Source organism: Haliotis rufescens, unplaced genomic scaffold (assembly GCF_023055435.1).
Source record: "Haliotis rufescens isolate VD_foot unplaced genomic scaffold, xgHalRufe1.0.p SCAF_50, whole genome shotgun sequence".
Classification (NCBI taxonomy): domain Eukaryota; kingdom Metazoa; phylum Mollusca; class Gastropoda; order Lepetellida; family Haliotidae; genus Haliotis; species Haliotis rufescens.
Genome location: NW_025964224.1, coordinates 744881 through 763106, shown reverse-complemented (window position 1 = coordinate 763106; position 18226 = coordinate 744881). Strand labels below are relative to the sequence as shown.

Here is an 18226-nt window from a genome sequence, read left to right as displayed (position 1 = left end):
CTCGGTTTTAATTCAGCTCGTTACGATCTGAATATCATTAAGGAAAAACTCCCCAAACATCTCTCTCTCGACGACGTCGAATCTCAGGCTTTCACCGTCAAGAAAAACAATGCTTACTTGTGTCAAAGTAATCAAAGTTTCAAATTTCTTGACGTCACGCAATATCTCTCTCCCGGACCGAGTTATGCTCAGTTTCTGAAAGCATTCGGAGTGCAAGAGAAAAAGGGATTTTTCCCGTACGAGTATCTCGACACTCCGGATAAGCTAAACGAAACTCGGCTTCCCCCTCTGGGTGAGGCATGGTATTCCAGTCTCAAACAGAAGTCCGTCCTCGACGATGGTGTGAAATCGATCGAGGAGAATTTACGCCGAGCTCGAGGAAGTTTGGAGACGGGAAGGCATGTCCACGTTTCGAGATTTCCTCGAGTGGTATAACAATCTGGACGTGGGTCCCTTTGTGGAAGCCGTACAAGCCATGCAACGGTTTTATTTCCAGGACAGCATCGACCTCTTTAAAACCACTATGTCGGTACCCGGTGTGGCCCGTCAGAAACTATTCAGGGAGAGTCGAAGGTTAGGGGTCTCCTTTGCTCTGTTCGATAAACGCAACGAAGACCTCTATCACACCGTGAAGGGTAACGTGGTCGGCGGTCCTTCTATCATATTCACGAGGTACCACAAAGCCGATCAAACGTTGATTAGAGGCCATCCCGAAAAACGGTGTAAAAGGGTAGTTGGGTATGACGCGAACGCGTTATACTTGTGGGCTATAGATCAGCCCATGCCCACCGGTCCTTTCGTGCGTAGGAGAGCCGAGAATCGATTCAAGCCGGAACGCAGGGACAGGTACGCGTGCATGTACGATTGGATGGATTGGTTGAGGGAGCAGGAAGGGCGGGACATTGGGCACAACTTTAACTGGGGGCGGGAAAAACGAGTCGGGTCGTACTTGGTGGATGGGTTCATTCCCGGCTCCATGACCATATTCGAGTTTCATGGATGCTATTTCCACGGCCACCATTGTCACCTCACGGTGAAAGCGCGCGCTCAGGAAAAATCAAGAGAACGATTAGAACAAAAACTAAAGGCAACCAGAGCGCGCGTTGCTTACATCCGTGATCTGGGTTACACGGTCATGGAAATGTGGGAATGTAACTTTCGCGCCGAGTGCAAAACTGATTCCCAGCTCTCGTCCTTTATTCGAGATCGTCAACCACCTTTTACTCAAAAGAAGGCATGGAAGGAGGTCTCGGAGCGAGGTATGTTGAACGCTGTGGAAAAGGGAGAACTTTTCGGCATGGTGGAAGTGGACATTCGCGTCCCCGACCACTGGATGCCTGGACAGAACCCTCACAGCACTCGTCTCTCCCCGAGGGAGTACTTTCAAGAGATGACTCCCTTGTTTTGCCTTGCAGAAGTTCCGTTCGAGATTCTCGGGGAACACATGCAGGGGTACATCAGGGAGAACGACTTGAGTACAAAACCGCGCCGTATGCTCGTTGGCGGGTTAAAGGCGTGGAAAATCTTGATCGCCACCCCTCTGTTGCAATGGTATTAACAGCACGGCATGGTGGTCGATCACGTATACCAAGTCGTCGAGTACACCCCCAACGCGTGTTTTCAGCAGTTCGTTCGGGACGTGTGCTCGGCCAGACGAGAAGCCGACCGAGATCCCTCAGCAGCCATTCGCGGGGATACGGCTAAACTTACGGGCAACTCCACGTACGGTTCGGTTCGGTTTTGATCAATAAAGAAAAACATCAGACCGTCTCGTACGTGTGTGGTCAAGCGTCGGCTAGCACACAAGTCAATTTCCCTCAATTCAGAAAATTGACGGAACTGGGCGGGGGTAATTTCGAGGTGGAGAAAGCCAAGAAAGTCATACGCCTCGATGCTCCAGTGCAGCTGGGGTATTTCATCCTGCAGTACGCCAAACTGCGCATGCTTCAATTTTACTACGATTTCATGGACGTGTACGTGGATCGTAGCGATTTTGAATACATGGAGATGGATACGGATTCGGCTTACATGGCCTTGAGCGCGAAATGTCTGTCTGACGTCATTAAACCCACCAAACAGTCGGCGTACCAGGACCAGTTGAAGGGGCTCTGTGGTGACCATAACCCGGACGACAGCCACGTCACGCGTTGGTTTCCATGCAGTTGCTGTTCCGTCCACGCCCTTCACGACAAACGTACTCCGGGTTTATTCAAACTCGAGTACGAAGGAGACGAGATGATCGGACTATGTAGTAAAACGTACTTAGTCTCACAGTCCAGTCTCCAGCGAACTCCAAAGCCAACGCCGAGTTCGAGCGTACGTACAGCACAACGTTTACTACGCCGTGCTCGCCGCCGGCTCGGTCGCAACAAGCCCGTCAATAACAAGGCCCGACGCCTCCATTCAAGCACCCCTGTCATCGGTCATTTCGAACGCCGGGTAAAATTCTCCTGTAAAGGCATCTCGAAACGCACACTGAAAACACCACTAAGAGCGTTTAGAGATGTTTTACGTACGCGAGTACCCGGCGAGGGGTTGAACAGAGGTTTCCGACTCAAGGGGAATACCATGTGTTCCTATCAACAGACACGCCAGGGGTTGAGCTATCTGTATTGCAAGCGTCGAGTGCTAGCCGATGGCATTCACACAGCCCCTCTGGACCTAGAGCTTTGTCCTTGGCCTTCCCGTGATGACAGGTTGGATGACACCGACACCTTTTTGGCCGAACTTTTAGAAAATTTAGCAGAAAATTAAACAAAAAAAAGTCCCAAGCGCGTTCCCTCAACTCCAGTAGTGTACATATTATAGTTATTTATTTATTTATTATTATTAGAAGCATATTGTGATAAACATAAGTATTTCTTTCAAAAGTATTCTCTTTGCTACCTGTGATATTTTGGTTTCTCAAATGTATTTACATGAATAAATCTATGTTATTTTGGAAAGAGTGTTGGTTGTCTTGTCTTGTCTTATGCCATGTAGGTCTACTTTCTAGAAGTCGTGTATGAAATAATACATCCATTCACATACGAGTCCCGTACCCACTCGGAACAGAATGTACTGCCTTTTACACTACAGTTCACTACATAGTGCAAACTATCAGAAAATAAGACTGGTTTCCTTTGCTGTTAAGTGAGAAAATAAGACTGGTTTCCTTTGCGGTTGACGACACGCGTGAGAAAATAAGACTGGTTTCCTTTGCTGGAAGCAAAAGAGGCAAAGTTAGTTTCATGGGAGCCATTCTACATCTTAGTCTCGGAGGGCGATGCTATGCGCTATTATGTTTATTGTTAGCGAATTGGGGTGTAGGTAGGGTGCTTATTGTAGGCGCAAAGGGGACAGGCCCTTTAAGAGCGACTTCAGCGTACTGCGATTCTATATACCGCATAACATTCACACAAACAACACGAGACTTCCATTCTATCGATTCAGTGTTTATTACTAACAGCTCGTTATGGTGATACATAAGACAGTATAGTCATTTTAATACACAGTTTCCAGTGGCAAAATGAGACAAACTTTCTATCAATTCACGTTTAAAACTAACAACAAGAGAGATTCCATACTATTTTACAGTTTCTAAAGGTTTGAATTTCTTCTTCGCACCGGGAACACCGTCCCTCACTTTGCCACGCACGAACATGGGTTGAGTTCGTTTTCTCTTGCCTTTTCCCACCTGAGAGAAAAAGGGTTGTGAGTTGGGTAGATGTTTCAGTTGACGGGTAAATGCTTTAAATCCAACATCTTTTATATCGTTACTGTGTAACACAAACTGTCGAATGCAGTCAATCACATTAGAATGCTTTATAGGGTGTTCGTGTTTATCCAACCATTCGAGGTTAGCATTCCAGTTAATGCGGCCGAGCTCTTTTTGTTGGTTGAGATATTGCCATAGCGATACTAACTTTCCCTTTTGGTCGTTCGAGTGGACGCGTTGTAACAGTAGATATAAAACATCTTGACGGTATAGGGGTGGGTTCGCTACTGTTGCATTCCCTCCTCCTCCTGTTGTTTGTGGGATATGTGAGGCGATGTTATTGTGGATGGCCGTGTCCCGCTCAGCCGGTGGTTCCTCAGTTGTAGTGTTGTCTGGAGTCTGCTGCTGTTGTGGGATAGGGGCTGGTGGGGGTTTCAGGGCTGGAGGGGGGTTGGCTTCCATCTTCGGAGGAGGTTGGTTCGGGCGATGGTACGTCTCGCGAGATAACAGGATCATGGGTTTCATCATGTTCAGGTGCGAAATACCTGTCAAGCGCTCTCACACAAGGTGATAATATAAAGTGAAAAGAAACCAGCAACTCCCTTTTAGCTCTGTATCCTTCCCGTTTGCTGGCTAGTAACCGAATGATCTTTCTGTACCGGTACAAGGTCTTTTTCTCGCGATCCGTCACGGTAATGTGTCCGATGATAATGTTATGTAACAACGTGATGATGGCCTTAAACTGGGCTTTGGACAGATGAGACAGTAATGTTTTACGCTGTACAGGCTTAGACCGACCCAGTACGTGGAGAAAATCCACGTTATCTCGAATACATTCGCTCATGGTGTGAAGCGAACCTTTTTGTACGTATAACCTACAGGCCCGCCGTATGAATCGGGTAGATCCACTCCAATCCGCCAAGCTTCTTTAAGAGATGTGATGCACGCTTCCTTCGATGAAAACCACGTAGGGCTCTCTTTTAAGGTGATCTCTTCGGTCTGGTGCTGGGTAGCTCTTACGGACAAGGTAGAGGGTGGCGGGTTACACACGATCGTCCAAAAGTAGACCTTGCTCATAGCGCGGCTGCTGTAAGACTGACTCGATTAAAGCGTGTTTGTCGCTTTTTATTTGGGAAAATAGAGGGTGCAAAGTTCGCCGGGTGAGATACCCGTGCGTAAGCGTCCGAATTCCGGGTCACTGTACGGCGAGGCGTCCACGACTAAATAACCGTATTTCCTCCCTTCCACCGCATCCTTGTAAGATTCCGAAAAATACTTGCTTTGACCTGGAAATATTTGCGAGGCCAAAATCTTGTATTCGTGAGCGGAACGGGGATTGCTCATCAAGACGAATATATGCGTATTCACGCTGACCGTTCGTGAACAGGGACCTTTAGGGTAGACGGACTGTAGCAGATTGATTACGGTAATGCCCAGATTATGCGACAAGGTGGTGTATACGTTTAACATGAGTTTACTGGTACATATGTCCATCATGAGATCGTCTAACACGAGAATCATGTTTTTGCTCGACTGATCGGACCACAAACGCAGTTGGCTTTCCCTGGGCAAAGATTCGTGAAACTGAATGTTGGCAATAGATTGCTGCACGTCGGCGTACAGATCCTGCCACACCCCGTAACAGTACACGATGAGGTCGGGTGGCTTATCAAACACTGTACTGGCATTCTCTAACAGGCGTTTCGTCCAATAGGTCTTGCCGCTACACGTGCCCTCGATCACGGACAAGGTGGTAGGTGTGATGAAAGGGAGCAAACATTTCGCGGACATATTTCACGGAGTGTCTATGCGAACTGATACATTCTATCACCGGTGCGGGCTTATTTATGCAGCCCTCGGTACGAGTGTCCGTTGTTGACGTCTAGCAAATCTTTGGAGAGCTCTTTGGGCTTCGTCTCTGACGTGTTCGTACTCGAATATAAACTGAATCAAAGGAGTATGGTTTAACAGGGTTCGCTTAATGCTTCTATTCGTCGTGTCGGGACGAGCGATACGTCGCAATATTCTCAAATAATGGTGTGGGGATGAGGCTGCAGGAAACGACGATTCTCACCACGTGTTACGGGGATGCGAGCATCGAGCAATCGCTTTACGATGGCTTTAGTACCCTTGATTTGCTCGCCGTTCATGCTGCGAATATCTCGCAAGGTTTCTTGGTAATCATTCAACGAAAGAAGTTGTCTGAAAAACGTGTAATGTCGCAGGACGTATCTCGCCATGTCTGAATCGTACGGTGTCACACTCGACAATGAAACGTACTCGTGAGACTTTAATCTAATTATTAACTTTCCTTCTTAATACCCTATATCATGGAGTAGCATAGCCATTAAAGACTGAAATCAATATGTGAAAAAGTTCTGCTGTATTGTAAAATACTTAATATCTGTCTAGATTGAACTCATTTAAAGACTGCCTGTTTTTATTTCATGACAACAAATAATCCACGATTAGCAAATAGTCTTCGTACCCTCGGGGTGACTCTTATTTTGATGTAAGAATGTGTACAAAATGTTCCAATTGTCAGTCCCTATAACACCACTTATGGCAATCAACATCAATATTCAATTAACAAACAACGAAAACATTTATCAGATATAAAAAAGAACCCGGACAATCAGAATGAAACAAAACAAGAATGGTGCATATATAATGAGATGCTGATATATTTCTACTGAACTGAGATTAAATCTTTTACAGCAAATGTCTTTAATACATATACATAATACATATAATCAAAAGAAATCTGTAATAAAAGCAGAGGCCATTGCACGAATTTCCTACTTGACCACAAACATATGTTTATCAATCATTGTAAAATAGTGATGCCCTCCCCCCCCCCCCCCCCCCCTCCAAAAAAAAAAAACACAGAAAAAAAAACCCAAAAAACAAAACAAACAAAACAGAACCGTTTTGTTTGTTTATTTGTTTAACGCCGCACTCAGCAATATTCCAGCTATATGACGGCGGTCTGTAAATAATCGAGTCTGACCACCCGATCCCGCACAAAAACGTCAGCCTATGTTGCCCCACCGGTGGCACCCGTCACAAACACAACCAAAGGCAACTCAGTCGTTCACCTGAAAAAACAGGATTACATATGGTACAAGTCAAAATAGGGAATTGCATGGACATAATTTTTGTCACTAATGCATCAAATTTGGAAATGTCCTCCCTATGTCTACTTTAAAACAATTTTCACTCGAAATCTGTATTTATTTAATAATAATAACGCTCCATATCGAATAAACAATTCATTTGTACAAATTTGGAATGATACACTTTCTTTACACGCCTTGTGTCTTTTCATGTATTTGGCGACAACCCTTTCAGTAACGTTCGTGTGAACCATCAGCCAATGCAGATCAGCCGCTTTCAAAGGCGCATCTATTGCATGATCTGGTCTAAACTACCTTTATCTGCTAACGTTGACTCGTGGTTAGTTGAAATCAACCCTCTTGTCATATAGTCTTGTGGAGTTTGTTTTATCACTCTGAATATTTATGCATAGATCTAAATATGAAACAGGTGAGGCCGGTTATCTGGCGAGAATTCTCCACAGCCCACTGTTGTCTTTTGTTGAAAACGTGATGTAGTTTTAGTTTCATTTTAATTACAGTTCCTGGAAAGGGTGGAGCTCTTTCTGCTGATTGTCTCAACAATTGATATACATGACGTCACGTGACCTAGGTTATGTTTACTTTTGCCCACAGTTCCTGGAAAGGGTGGAGCTCTTTCCGCTGATCGTCTCAACAATTGATCAACATGACGTCACGTGACCTAGGTTATGTTTACTTTTGCTTACAGTTCCTGGAAAGGGTGGAGCTGTTTCTGCTGAAGGCAAAGTTCACAAAGAAACAGTAGAAGTGTGTCATTATCAACATATAGTGTTGTCGACATGCAAGGGTTGTTTGTAACAATATAAGTTGTTCACGAGTCTCGAGAGGGACATGCGTTGATGTATCCTCTATGTTAGTCTATGTTCCCCTAGCCTTTGGGTGTGCGGTGAGATACATTCCTTGTCCGCGGGACCCTCGGGTGATAAGGGTTGATGTACCCTCTATGTTAGTCTATGGTCCCCTACCCTTTGGGTGTGCGGTGAGATACATTCCTTGTCCGCGGGACCCTCTTATGATATGCGTTGATGTACTCTCTATGTTAGTCTATATTCCCCTACCTTTAGGTGTGCGGTGAGATACATTCCTTGTCCACGGGACCCTCTTATGATATGCGTTGATGTACTCTCTATGTTAGTCTATATTCCCCTAGCTTTTGGGTGTGCGGTGAGATACATTCCTTGTCCACGGGACCCTCGGGTGATATGGGTTGATGTACCCTCTATGTTAGTCTATGGTCCCCTACCCTTTGGGTGTCCGGTGAGATACATTCCTTGTCCGCGGGATCCTCGGGTGATAAGGGTTGATGTACTCTCTATGTTAGTCTATGGTCCCCTACCCTTTGGGTGTGCGGTGAGATACATTCCTTGTCCACGGGACCCTCGGGTGATAAGGGTTGATGTACCCTCTATGTTAGTCTATGGTCCCCTACCCTTTGGGTGTGCGGTGAGATACATTCCTTGTCCACGGGACCCTCGGGTGATAAGGGTTGATGTACCCTCTATGTTAGTCTATGGTCCCCTACCCTTTGGGTGTGCGGTGAGATACATTCCTTGTCCGCGGGACCCTCTTATGATATGCGTTGATGTACTCTCTATGTTAGTCTATATTCCCCTAGCTTTTTGGTGTGCGGTGAGATACATTCCTTGTCCACGGGACCCTCTTATGATATGCGTTGATGTACTCTCTATGTTAGTCTATGGTCCCCTACCCTTTGGGTGTGCGGTGAGATACATTCATTGTCCACGGGAACGTCAGGTGATATGGGTTGATGTACGCTCCACCGGTCCTTCGCTTTGCTGTACCCTCTATGTTAATTTGTGTTCCCCTTGCCTATAATTATATTATGACATGTCTATAAAATAAATGTCTGGTCTGTAGATCAATTTCTTTTGTGTCCACCATGTAGGGCGATACATGCACGACACCTTGATGGCATACTGTTGATGAATTTGCGTACAGCTGCCCTTGGTATTGACCGCCATTCCGCCTGAAGAGTACTCTGCCCGAGCATCCCATCTCTCATGTTAAGACCAATGTACGTATGCCTTCTTTTCGGAGACAACCGGTGACGACCTGAGCACGATCTGGTCTTGCATTGTCTTCTTGCAGTTCAAAATTTCTGCCAATAAATCTAGCGAGTAGAACAACGACACAACGCCCACATCGATCATGGTCAAGAATTGTTGCTCTGGCATACCGCTCACTGCTACGTCGCCAACAACGTGTTCTGCCATCTATGAAATGGAGGCAAAACCTTGATTCGCCTGTAAACATGGTGCGCGACATTGGCGCACAGTCCGTCCCTGGTGTTGCCTGGCCTGCCCCAATCTTTGCCGCCAACGGTATGCTGCTAGGGTCACCCCCTTCACAGGACGCCTTGTTTTCAGGCAGCTGTATAGAGACGGTGTTCACCTTCATCTATTGTGCGGAATTCTCTATTGATAACAGGTGTAGATCTGAATCCATTGCGTAGTGCAATTAATGACATGGGACGGAATTTGTCTCAAAGTTGAGAAATCACACTTTTTGATTCGCGAAACATTCGGGCAACCTGTGATATTGACGCCTCCCTCTATCGTACCCACAATTCGCCATTGTGTCTGTTGATTGAGAAACTCCGAGGCATTTTTAAGCGTGTGCTTAGCCCAGTTGCATTAGTTATTGAGAGTTCCCCTATTGTCCACACTTATTGGCTTCTGTGTGCATTGCGTCTTGGTGATGCATGATGTGAATTTCATAGTGATAAGAGTGAGTGAGTGAGTGTGGTTTTACGCCGCTTTTAGCAATATTCTAGCAATATCACGACGGGGGACAACAGAAATGGGCTTCACACACTGTACCCATCGAACCCGGGTATTCGGCGTGACGAGTGAACGCTTTAACCACTAGGCTACCCGACCGCCCCTACAGTGATAAAAGGGGGTGTTCCGATGTATTGTAAATGTGCACCTCAACGACAGCTACATTCACATCATTACTTCCCTTAATTCTCGTCGGTAGTATAAAGGTATGTAACAGAAATATTCTGGAATATTGATAATAGAGAAATACGACATCTAAAGCACTGTGTTATGGTCACTTCAATCAAAATAAGTCGATCTGGTCATATTATTTACGAATGACAAGAGAAATATTGCTAATTCTAAGATTTGTAAAATGGTGCTGATTCTTGTCTCACACAGTCTTGAATGTCAGAACAGCCTACCCACTTGAAGTCAGAAAGCAGTTCACTCAAGACACCATTACAGTAGCAACTGTACGACTCATCACAGACGTTTATGATACAAGCTCTGACAGCCATCCTCCCCTGTAGAAAATGACCGGTCCCTAGACAGTTTGTGACCGATAAATAAGGGTCATACTTTGTGACAAGCCTGAGCCTAGCGCAAAGCTACGTGGCAGACAAGTTAGCAAGTTACCCATCCTCCCCAGTAGTAAATGACGGGTCCCTAGACAGCTTGTGACCGATAAATAAGGGTTATACTTTGTGACAAGCCTGAGTCTAGCGCAAAGCTACGTGGCAGACAAGTTACCAGGTTACCCATCCTCCCCAGTAGTAAATGACCGGTCACTAGACAGCTTGTGGATGATAAATAAGGGTCATACTTTGTGACAAGCCTGATCCTAGCGCAAAGCTACGTGGCAGAGAAGTTAGCAAGTTACCCATCCCCCCCAGTAGGAAATGACCGGTCCCTAGACAGCTTGTGGATGATAAATAAGGGTCATACTTTGTGACACGCCTGAGCCTAGCGCAAAGCTACGTGGAAGACAAAAGGCAGGGCGGGACAACTTAGGAATGGCCAGGAGTCCGAACTTGACCACACAGAAGGAAGCGAGCTACAAAAACATGTTTTATATCACTGGAAAGCTCTCGAGGAGACGAATCCAAATAATGTGTGTCCCAGTGTGTTCACATGTTCATAAGCTAAAAAATTGGCTCAGAAAATGCATTACTGCAGAAATTTCTGGCCGAATTTTTTTTTTCCGCAGAAATTTCTGGCAGTATTTTTTTTTTCTACAGAAATTTCTGGCCGAATTTTTTTTTTTCTACAGAAATTTTTGGCCGAATTTTTTTCTGCAGTAATATTTAGCAGAATTATTTTAATTCAGGAGAAATAAGATTCAATCATTGGATAGTTTAACCTGGAGTTGCTTCAAATGACCTTTTTCCTCAAAACAAACATTTTTAGTTCTCATGATTACAAGCAATAAAATAAAACTAATTTCGTGAGATATTTCAAAAAATTATTTATTCACATGCTATATTACAAGACAATTCCTTGGGAGACTTTGCACTTTTCATTCTCATGAATGAGTCGTATTTTCTTGGGTGAGGTGATTTTTTCAGAGATGGGTCCTGTCACAAAAGAAAATAGATGTATAGATGAGTGGATCCATATTGTCTAATATAATGGAGAAATGGCAGCCTATACGCAGCTAGAGTTTAACTTTACAATAGAGCCTGCGGAATAAAATGTATTATGAATGTAAATAGTGTGCTTTACTTACGTTTTCTTCTCAACATACTTGAAATGAATTCTTTTTTTCGTCTAGTCATTGAAAGCTATGTGCACATATTCTGAAAAGATATGAAAAAAACATTAAAATGCTTTTCATTTCAGTAATTAACACATTCCACAAGCTTTAGGCACATGAACAAAGTAAGATAAGTGAGGTGAGTTGAAATTGAAGAGAATGTCGCGTCCAAGATAATTGCACTTATATAGCATGTGCGTGCGTGCGTGTGAGTGTGTGTGCGTGTGCGTGCTTGTACTAGTCGTCTGCATCTTCCGTTTTGTATAGGTCACTCCATCAGTTGTCAGTGACTGCATACTTGTGTAGGGGGCACTCAATGTTCACACTGTCATGAAGCTGAAATTATATAAGGATGAGTATACTGCGAAAATTAAATTGGATTAATTCGTTAAAAGAGACTTATGTATCATGTTTGGGAGAGGCATTCAGATAAGCAAAATTTGCTTGTTTGCCAATCCCTCCCCTTTATGGAAATAAATATGTTTATATCAAGAGACTTCTAAACCATAACCGAACTCAAAACTAACCCCATGTGTCGTAAATGGGTGCGCTAAGGTAAAAGGATGGTAGCACGTGTTTCATTGGCAAGGGGTACTCAAACCTTATGATCGGAAAGGGGGTCCAAGGACAAAGGAGAGACCAGACCTACTACCCAGAGGGGCCAGTTTGGTATAAGACTTAGTGTAAAGCTAGCCTAGTCTATGTCATCAGCAGCTGGTCACTGCGGCGGAATGTGGTTTTGGAGTTGCTGTTCAAGTTCGAATTTCCGATAGGCCTGTCTCCACTAAAAAAAATAGATAAATTTTCGGACAGCATAATCTGGTGTCAGATCTTAAAAAAGTTCCTAACGACTGTGAAACCATGGTAAGAAGTATTATTATTATTGAAGCAACCTTCCCAAATGTGTGTGCTGCATAAGCCGGAGTGGTTCCCCTTGAATTTCCAAAATATGAATCGACAGACGAAACGAAAATTAGTTCGCTTGACATATCCAGTTGGGGGGTTATTCTTTTTTAGTTTGGTGGGAAAATGATATGAAACACTGGGGTCTGACTGACTGATATAGGAGATTTAACGTGCGCTTTCCGACTGTAGCGTATTTCGCACACGGGCCTGGCCGGACCATTTATTGTATTCCGAATAGGGTGAAAGTGATGTGTGCAACCCAAGAGGGGGCTTTTAGGGGTTGCTTATATTGAAGTTTTGGAATTTTTAAATTTGGAATAAATGCCGAGGTGGGTGGAGGAGGGAACTAAGGGAGCCGGGTGAGGTGGGTGTTTGTATGTTTATTGGATTTTGGATTGGTAGATTAATTAGTTTTTAGATGCGCTTAATATGGTCTGTTTTGATTAGGAATACGCCTAGGGCCTTGAAGTTTTCTAGTTTATTTTGAGGGTTTAGTATTTCATCTAGAGTAGGAAACTTATTTAGATTGAGGGTGGTTTGTAGCGTGGTTCTGTGTGTTTGGTAGTGGGTGCAGTGGATGAGTGCGTGTTCTGTGGTTTCGGGTTGTTTGCAGTGGGGGCAGTTTCCTGTGGTGTGTCTTTTAAGTTTTTTTAGGTGGTTATTTAGGTTCGTGTGTCCTGTTTGGAGTTTTGTAATAAATCTGTCAACTTTTTTAGAGAGGTGTAGGATTTTAGGTTTGGCTAGTGGTTTTCTGAGCACTTTTTTGATTTGGCTATTTGAGTTTTGATATTGATTATGCCATTTTTTGGTTATTTTTTGTTTGTTTACACTTTTAATTTCTGATTTTGAGATGGGTAGGTTTAGGCTTATTACTGGTAATTTGAGAGATAATTTAGCTGCTTTATCGGCGCTTTCGTTGCCGTAAATTCCTACGTGGGCGGGGATCCACAAGAAGGTTATTTGTTTGTTTGCTTTTTTTAGGTCGTCGTAGCTTTTAAGTATTTGGTTTATTAATTTAGGTCGTTTTTTGGTATTTTTGTTTTGGAGGGCTTTTAGTCCACTAAGAGAGTCGGTGAGAGTTAGGATTTTATTGTTGTTTTTAGATTGGGGCTGCCCAAGGACTAAATATATCATACAATTATTGAAATACCCGTATACATAGTGATTGTCGAGTGACCCTGTGAACAACCAACACCCTCCTTTACCAACCCCCCCCCCCCCCCCCCCCAGGTAGCACGCTTAAGGTTTTCAATATATTCGATAACATACTACTTAGATGCGAACTGTTTAATTGACAGCTGTTAATTGGTAACGGTCAAGCTTCAGTGAATTTGCACTGGGAGTGTGTGTGTGAGGGGGCGTCTGAAATAAAGGTGGATTCAGTCGGAATAAAGATAAGATAATGATCTCATAAATTTTATTGAAGGCTTTGAAAGTTTAGAATCGGCGAGACCGTAACACAGAGTAATTAACAAAACGATCACGTGATCGTGGCGCTGATAGACAATACCCACCGACCACGTGCGCGAGACAATGTATCACCGTATGAAGTGACAATACCCGAGGATATTTAATTGCCAAGTTGGCAGGAAGTCTGGCGGCACGGCACGTAAAAATATGCGTCGTTTGGGTATTCTAAATTGTCTCAGCACCAGCTTTGATTGGGCAATATGAGAAGATGATATATATGTTTATTTTAGGAAAACATTACTACAACAATTTGTTATATTAATAAACATTGGGTCTATAAAGTTATTTTTATCTAAATATTTCTAACGTTATAAATAATAGAAAACTCGCATGTAAATTATCAAAATACTGCATGGATTGGTATTTTGTAATTTTCCGTGTTTTCACTGATCACCACAGGCAAATTCATGGTCACATAGCTACACTACAAGTGTCGCCATACAGCTACAATAAGTTGCCTAATGTACATGTAGACAGTATACAAGTCGCATTAACACCATAGGGGATGGAGATATCTCCTTTTCAGATTAGATTGTTTGCGTATTTTTTTTATCAAAAGTGGTAGAAATAAATACACTAAAATTAGACTCTTACAAAACGCGTTTCGCACGGCAGCAGAGCCAAACATTCACTGTTTGGAGTACAGGTTGTTATTTGGTTGTTGTTATATGAAATAACCGTGTTACCAAAATTCCACGTTTTAGGGTCGGCGTTTCCAGAAATAAAACAATAAATATTTTGACGTCTTACCTGTATCGTAACTGCAAGACGGTAACCAGACGCTGTAACTCTGCTGACTGCACGTGGTTCGGGATCTTTGCTGTGGCTGAAATAAAGAGTGCTATGTTTTACAGAAAGAGACCACGTTGCTTGTGCCATTGTGCAAAGACATTGTGCGTAGGTACGATTCTGAATATACACGAATATATACAAGTCACATGACAAAGAAGGTATTTACATGAAAGATATTTCAAATCTCGATGTTAGAGACCTTGAGAAATGTAGATTTAACTGAATCCAATCCGATTTAGTGTTACTATCATTCATTACAAATGGATAATACGATATTGCATTATGGAGAGGGTAATTATAGCTACCTGAAGGAGCAACCATATGTCCACTCTTTGAAGTTGCAGCCAAACCGGGACGCGTTATTGTAACTCGCAAGAACACTGTGTACACAGCTTCTTTCTAAATTTGGAGAAGCGTAAGTGTGGTGAAAGAACAATATGAATGTAAGTCAGGCATGAAGTTGCACGGAGGAACCAACGTGAGACTTTATAATCACATGGTTGTTCATATATGTTGTTTAATGCGTGATAGGTATTACCGCTTAAAAGGTGGTTTTGTATTTATAATAAAAACTGATCGTTTACATTTAACATAGAATATAAAAATAGTTTTGTCTGGGTAGCAACATAACTGTTGCATAGGGTATGTTGTTTAATGATAATACTATATGAAAATTCCTCGAGCCAGCTGACTTACACTATGGATAGTGTACAAGACAACAGTTATAGAACATCACGTGATAAGGTTGATGGAAATGGCAAAATATTTATTTACAATATATGTGTTTCCAGGGGAAGAGCCTGTTACAAAGTCTATGTCTAAAAAAAAGTAAACTCGCTCCTTGTCGGACAAAACTGAATGTAATTAAGTTAACTACCTATGTACATTATCAGTGGAGTACTTGAATTAATATCAAATTGTAACCCGAGATGCTGGTGCCACACCTTATTACGTGACCACCCAGTGAGGCGTGAACACTCAGGGGCATGATGTACACCCTTGTGTTTGATTTGATATACCAATCAGCCGTGGACGCCCGACCATAGAAATGGTATATATAGATTTAACCCTAATCAGGTATCGTTAAATATCGTTAAATCGTCGAGAACGTTCTGTCAGACGATCAAACGATAACTATTCAACCAGTCGGTAAATCACATCGAAAACCCAAGTTCTGGTCGCAGTGAGAAGCTCTGGATGCCTTGAGGAGGGTTCACCAGCTCTGCTTCAACAACGTTGACATGGGTAAGGCATTTTATTCTATTTTTGTACACCAAACACTGTATATATCTTGAAGAACCTTTGCCTTCTGTTTGGATCATGGTTTCTTTATGAACATATGTTGGATCGTAAAGACGTGTAAGTTTCCCTAAGACCTAGAACGGGTGTTTGATCGTAAAGATGTGTAAGTTTCCCTAAGACCGAGAATGGGTGTTTGATTGTAAAGATGTGTAAGTTTCCCTAAGACCGAAAACGGGTGTTGGATCGTGAAGCGAGAGTCACCAGAGCGTGAGGCACGGTAACGGTATAACGAGACAGCGTGGCACTATAGCGCTGTAATTGAACGCATAAACTGCATTGTTGCCGAATAATTATAAGATTTAATGGGTCATTATTGTGTTATTGGTATCCAAGCACAACATGTCTTTTTGTGATATTTCCTTTCCAGTTTCCAGTGAATTCTATGCTTGTCTTAAGAGGCGACTAACAGTATCGCGTGGTCAGGCTCGCTGACTTGCATTGATGCTCATGATATGAATCTCTGAAATGTCTGGTCCAGATTCGATTAATTACAGACCGCTGTCATATAGGTGGAATATTGCTAAATGCGGCAGTAAACAACAAACCAAACCAAAACATATATTACTGTCTACATATCCTATTGGTAGGGAGTTATGTAGATTCTTATTTCGAAACCTGTGGAGCTTAGTATCCACAGTGCACATATATGGGTTACGTTATTGTAGTTTGTCCAATATTATTAGTAAAGGATGTAATGGGATTTGTTTTGTAATGGGATCGTGCCATGTATGTCAAGACATTTGTTTGTACATTATATTTGTAACACACGTTTAGAAGGATAGAAATTTATCTTTGTCTTAGCTAAATGCTTGGTACGGGCCTGTTGAATAAATTCAATGTTTGTCTGGTAGGCTTGTCTAATTTTGGAGGAATTCTGGATATTTGAGAATGGAAATTGGCAATTGTTATGTTTGTATGACTATCCAATTACATTAAAGTTGCAATTTATGTATTGTTCAAATATTTATTTGACATTTCCAGGACCAGTAAAGCTGCAAGACTTTGTCGGCCAGTCAAAAGTGGACGCTGCAATCCAAGGTATCACTTTTAGTGCTATCATGAAGATAGTTATCAATGAAGTATTGGTATATGACTCCACATACAATATCATGTATAGCATATTTATTCCTTGAGGCTATACTATACAATTCAAAGTAAATGCTGAAGTCACATGTGGTTAATATTTTTATAATTTATGTAAATTGTTTTAAACCACATTAGAATTGTTTTGAAGCAAGTATTTCATGTCCAGTTGCTCATCCTAAGTATAAAAGAATCTGCACACAATGTTGAAACTTTTTAAATGCACAAGATTGATTTTTCTCTCAATATTCTCAATATTCAAATCAGTATTCTGTAAAAATAAACAAGTTTTGTACAATTTGATTTGTTTTCATAGTGATAATACTGATGTAAATACTATTTTCAGGTGAAACTTTCTTTCTCATGGTGGGGAACACGCATGAAGATGTGGATCAACCGTTTAGTGTATTTGCAAGGGAACTTAGACAGAAGCCTGCAACAACCCGCGATGCCCTCCTTCAAGATTGGGGACATCCGCACACCCACCACCAAGCCCTTCATGCCTGCCCCAAGGGAAGCGACAACCCTCCCAACTAAAGTTCAAGAGGCAATAGAGAAGAACAATGAAAAACTGCAAAAAAAATCAAAGGTAATTTCAATAAATATTGCAATTTCTTTGAAATATGTATTGTGATGTGTAATATTAGGGTTAGTCAGCGTTACTTAGAATATGTGTAATGTGGGCAGAGAAACAACCCAACTTCATGAGGTTACTATTTTTGCTTTTATTGTATAGATGCACTGTGATTTTAATTATGTTCTCATATTCTTTACATTTTTTTTCTTTACTTTCAGATCACTCTGACAAAGCACCGAAGACAAGCGTCAGTATCAGAACAATAAAGAAGGAGCAGCAAGTTTTGCTGAAATGAACATATTTTTTGTCTAAGCTATGTGGCTGAGATATTGCCGAGGATTGCATTGCAGGAGTTTTGTACTTTGTATGTTTTTGTTTCTTAGTAAAGCTGTGTATTTAGAATTGTATATATATATACATATATAAGATGAGATGTGCACAATGAAATTTATGAAACAATATATGCAGTTATATTGTAAAATCTTGGTTGTGTTCTATTTTTTTCCATGTCTGAAGTTAAACTACTTTCAGAGTACCGTATATCACATGTAGGTTGTTTCTTTGAATTCCAACCGGGGATTATATATTTGGTTGGCCCCATGGAATAATTATGAAATTTATTTTTTGAGAATCACATTCACCTTTATTGTTGTACACTTCAAAGTCGTCAAAAGGCCATTGAAGATGGTCACTGAAATTCTCATAATAATTAAGATAATTATAGGG

General features: G+C 42.2%; 2 long non-coding RNA genes across 2 annotated transcripts; one reads left to right on the top strand and one right to left on the bottom strand.

The window, feature by feature from the left end:
* Positions 1-11067: 11067 nt before the first annotated feature.
* LOC124114127 lies at positions 11068-14816 on the bottom strand. The gene is made up of 3 exons (XR_007218504.1): positions 14497-14816; positions 11344-11413; positions 11068-11191 (listed from the first exon to the last, which is right to left on the bottom strand). It is a non-coding gene; the product is annotated as an uncharacterized LOC124114127 (long non-coding RNA).
* A 765-nt stretch (positions 14817-15581) lies between these two features.
* LOC124124427 lies at positions 15582-17411 on the top strand. Its single transcript, XR_007218505.1, has 3 exons — positions 15582-15783; positions 16822-16878; positions 17270-17411. It is a non-coding gene; the product is annotated as an uncharacterized LOC124124427 (long non-coding RNA).
* The last annotated feature ends 815 nt before the right edge of the window (positions 17412-18226 follow it).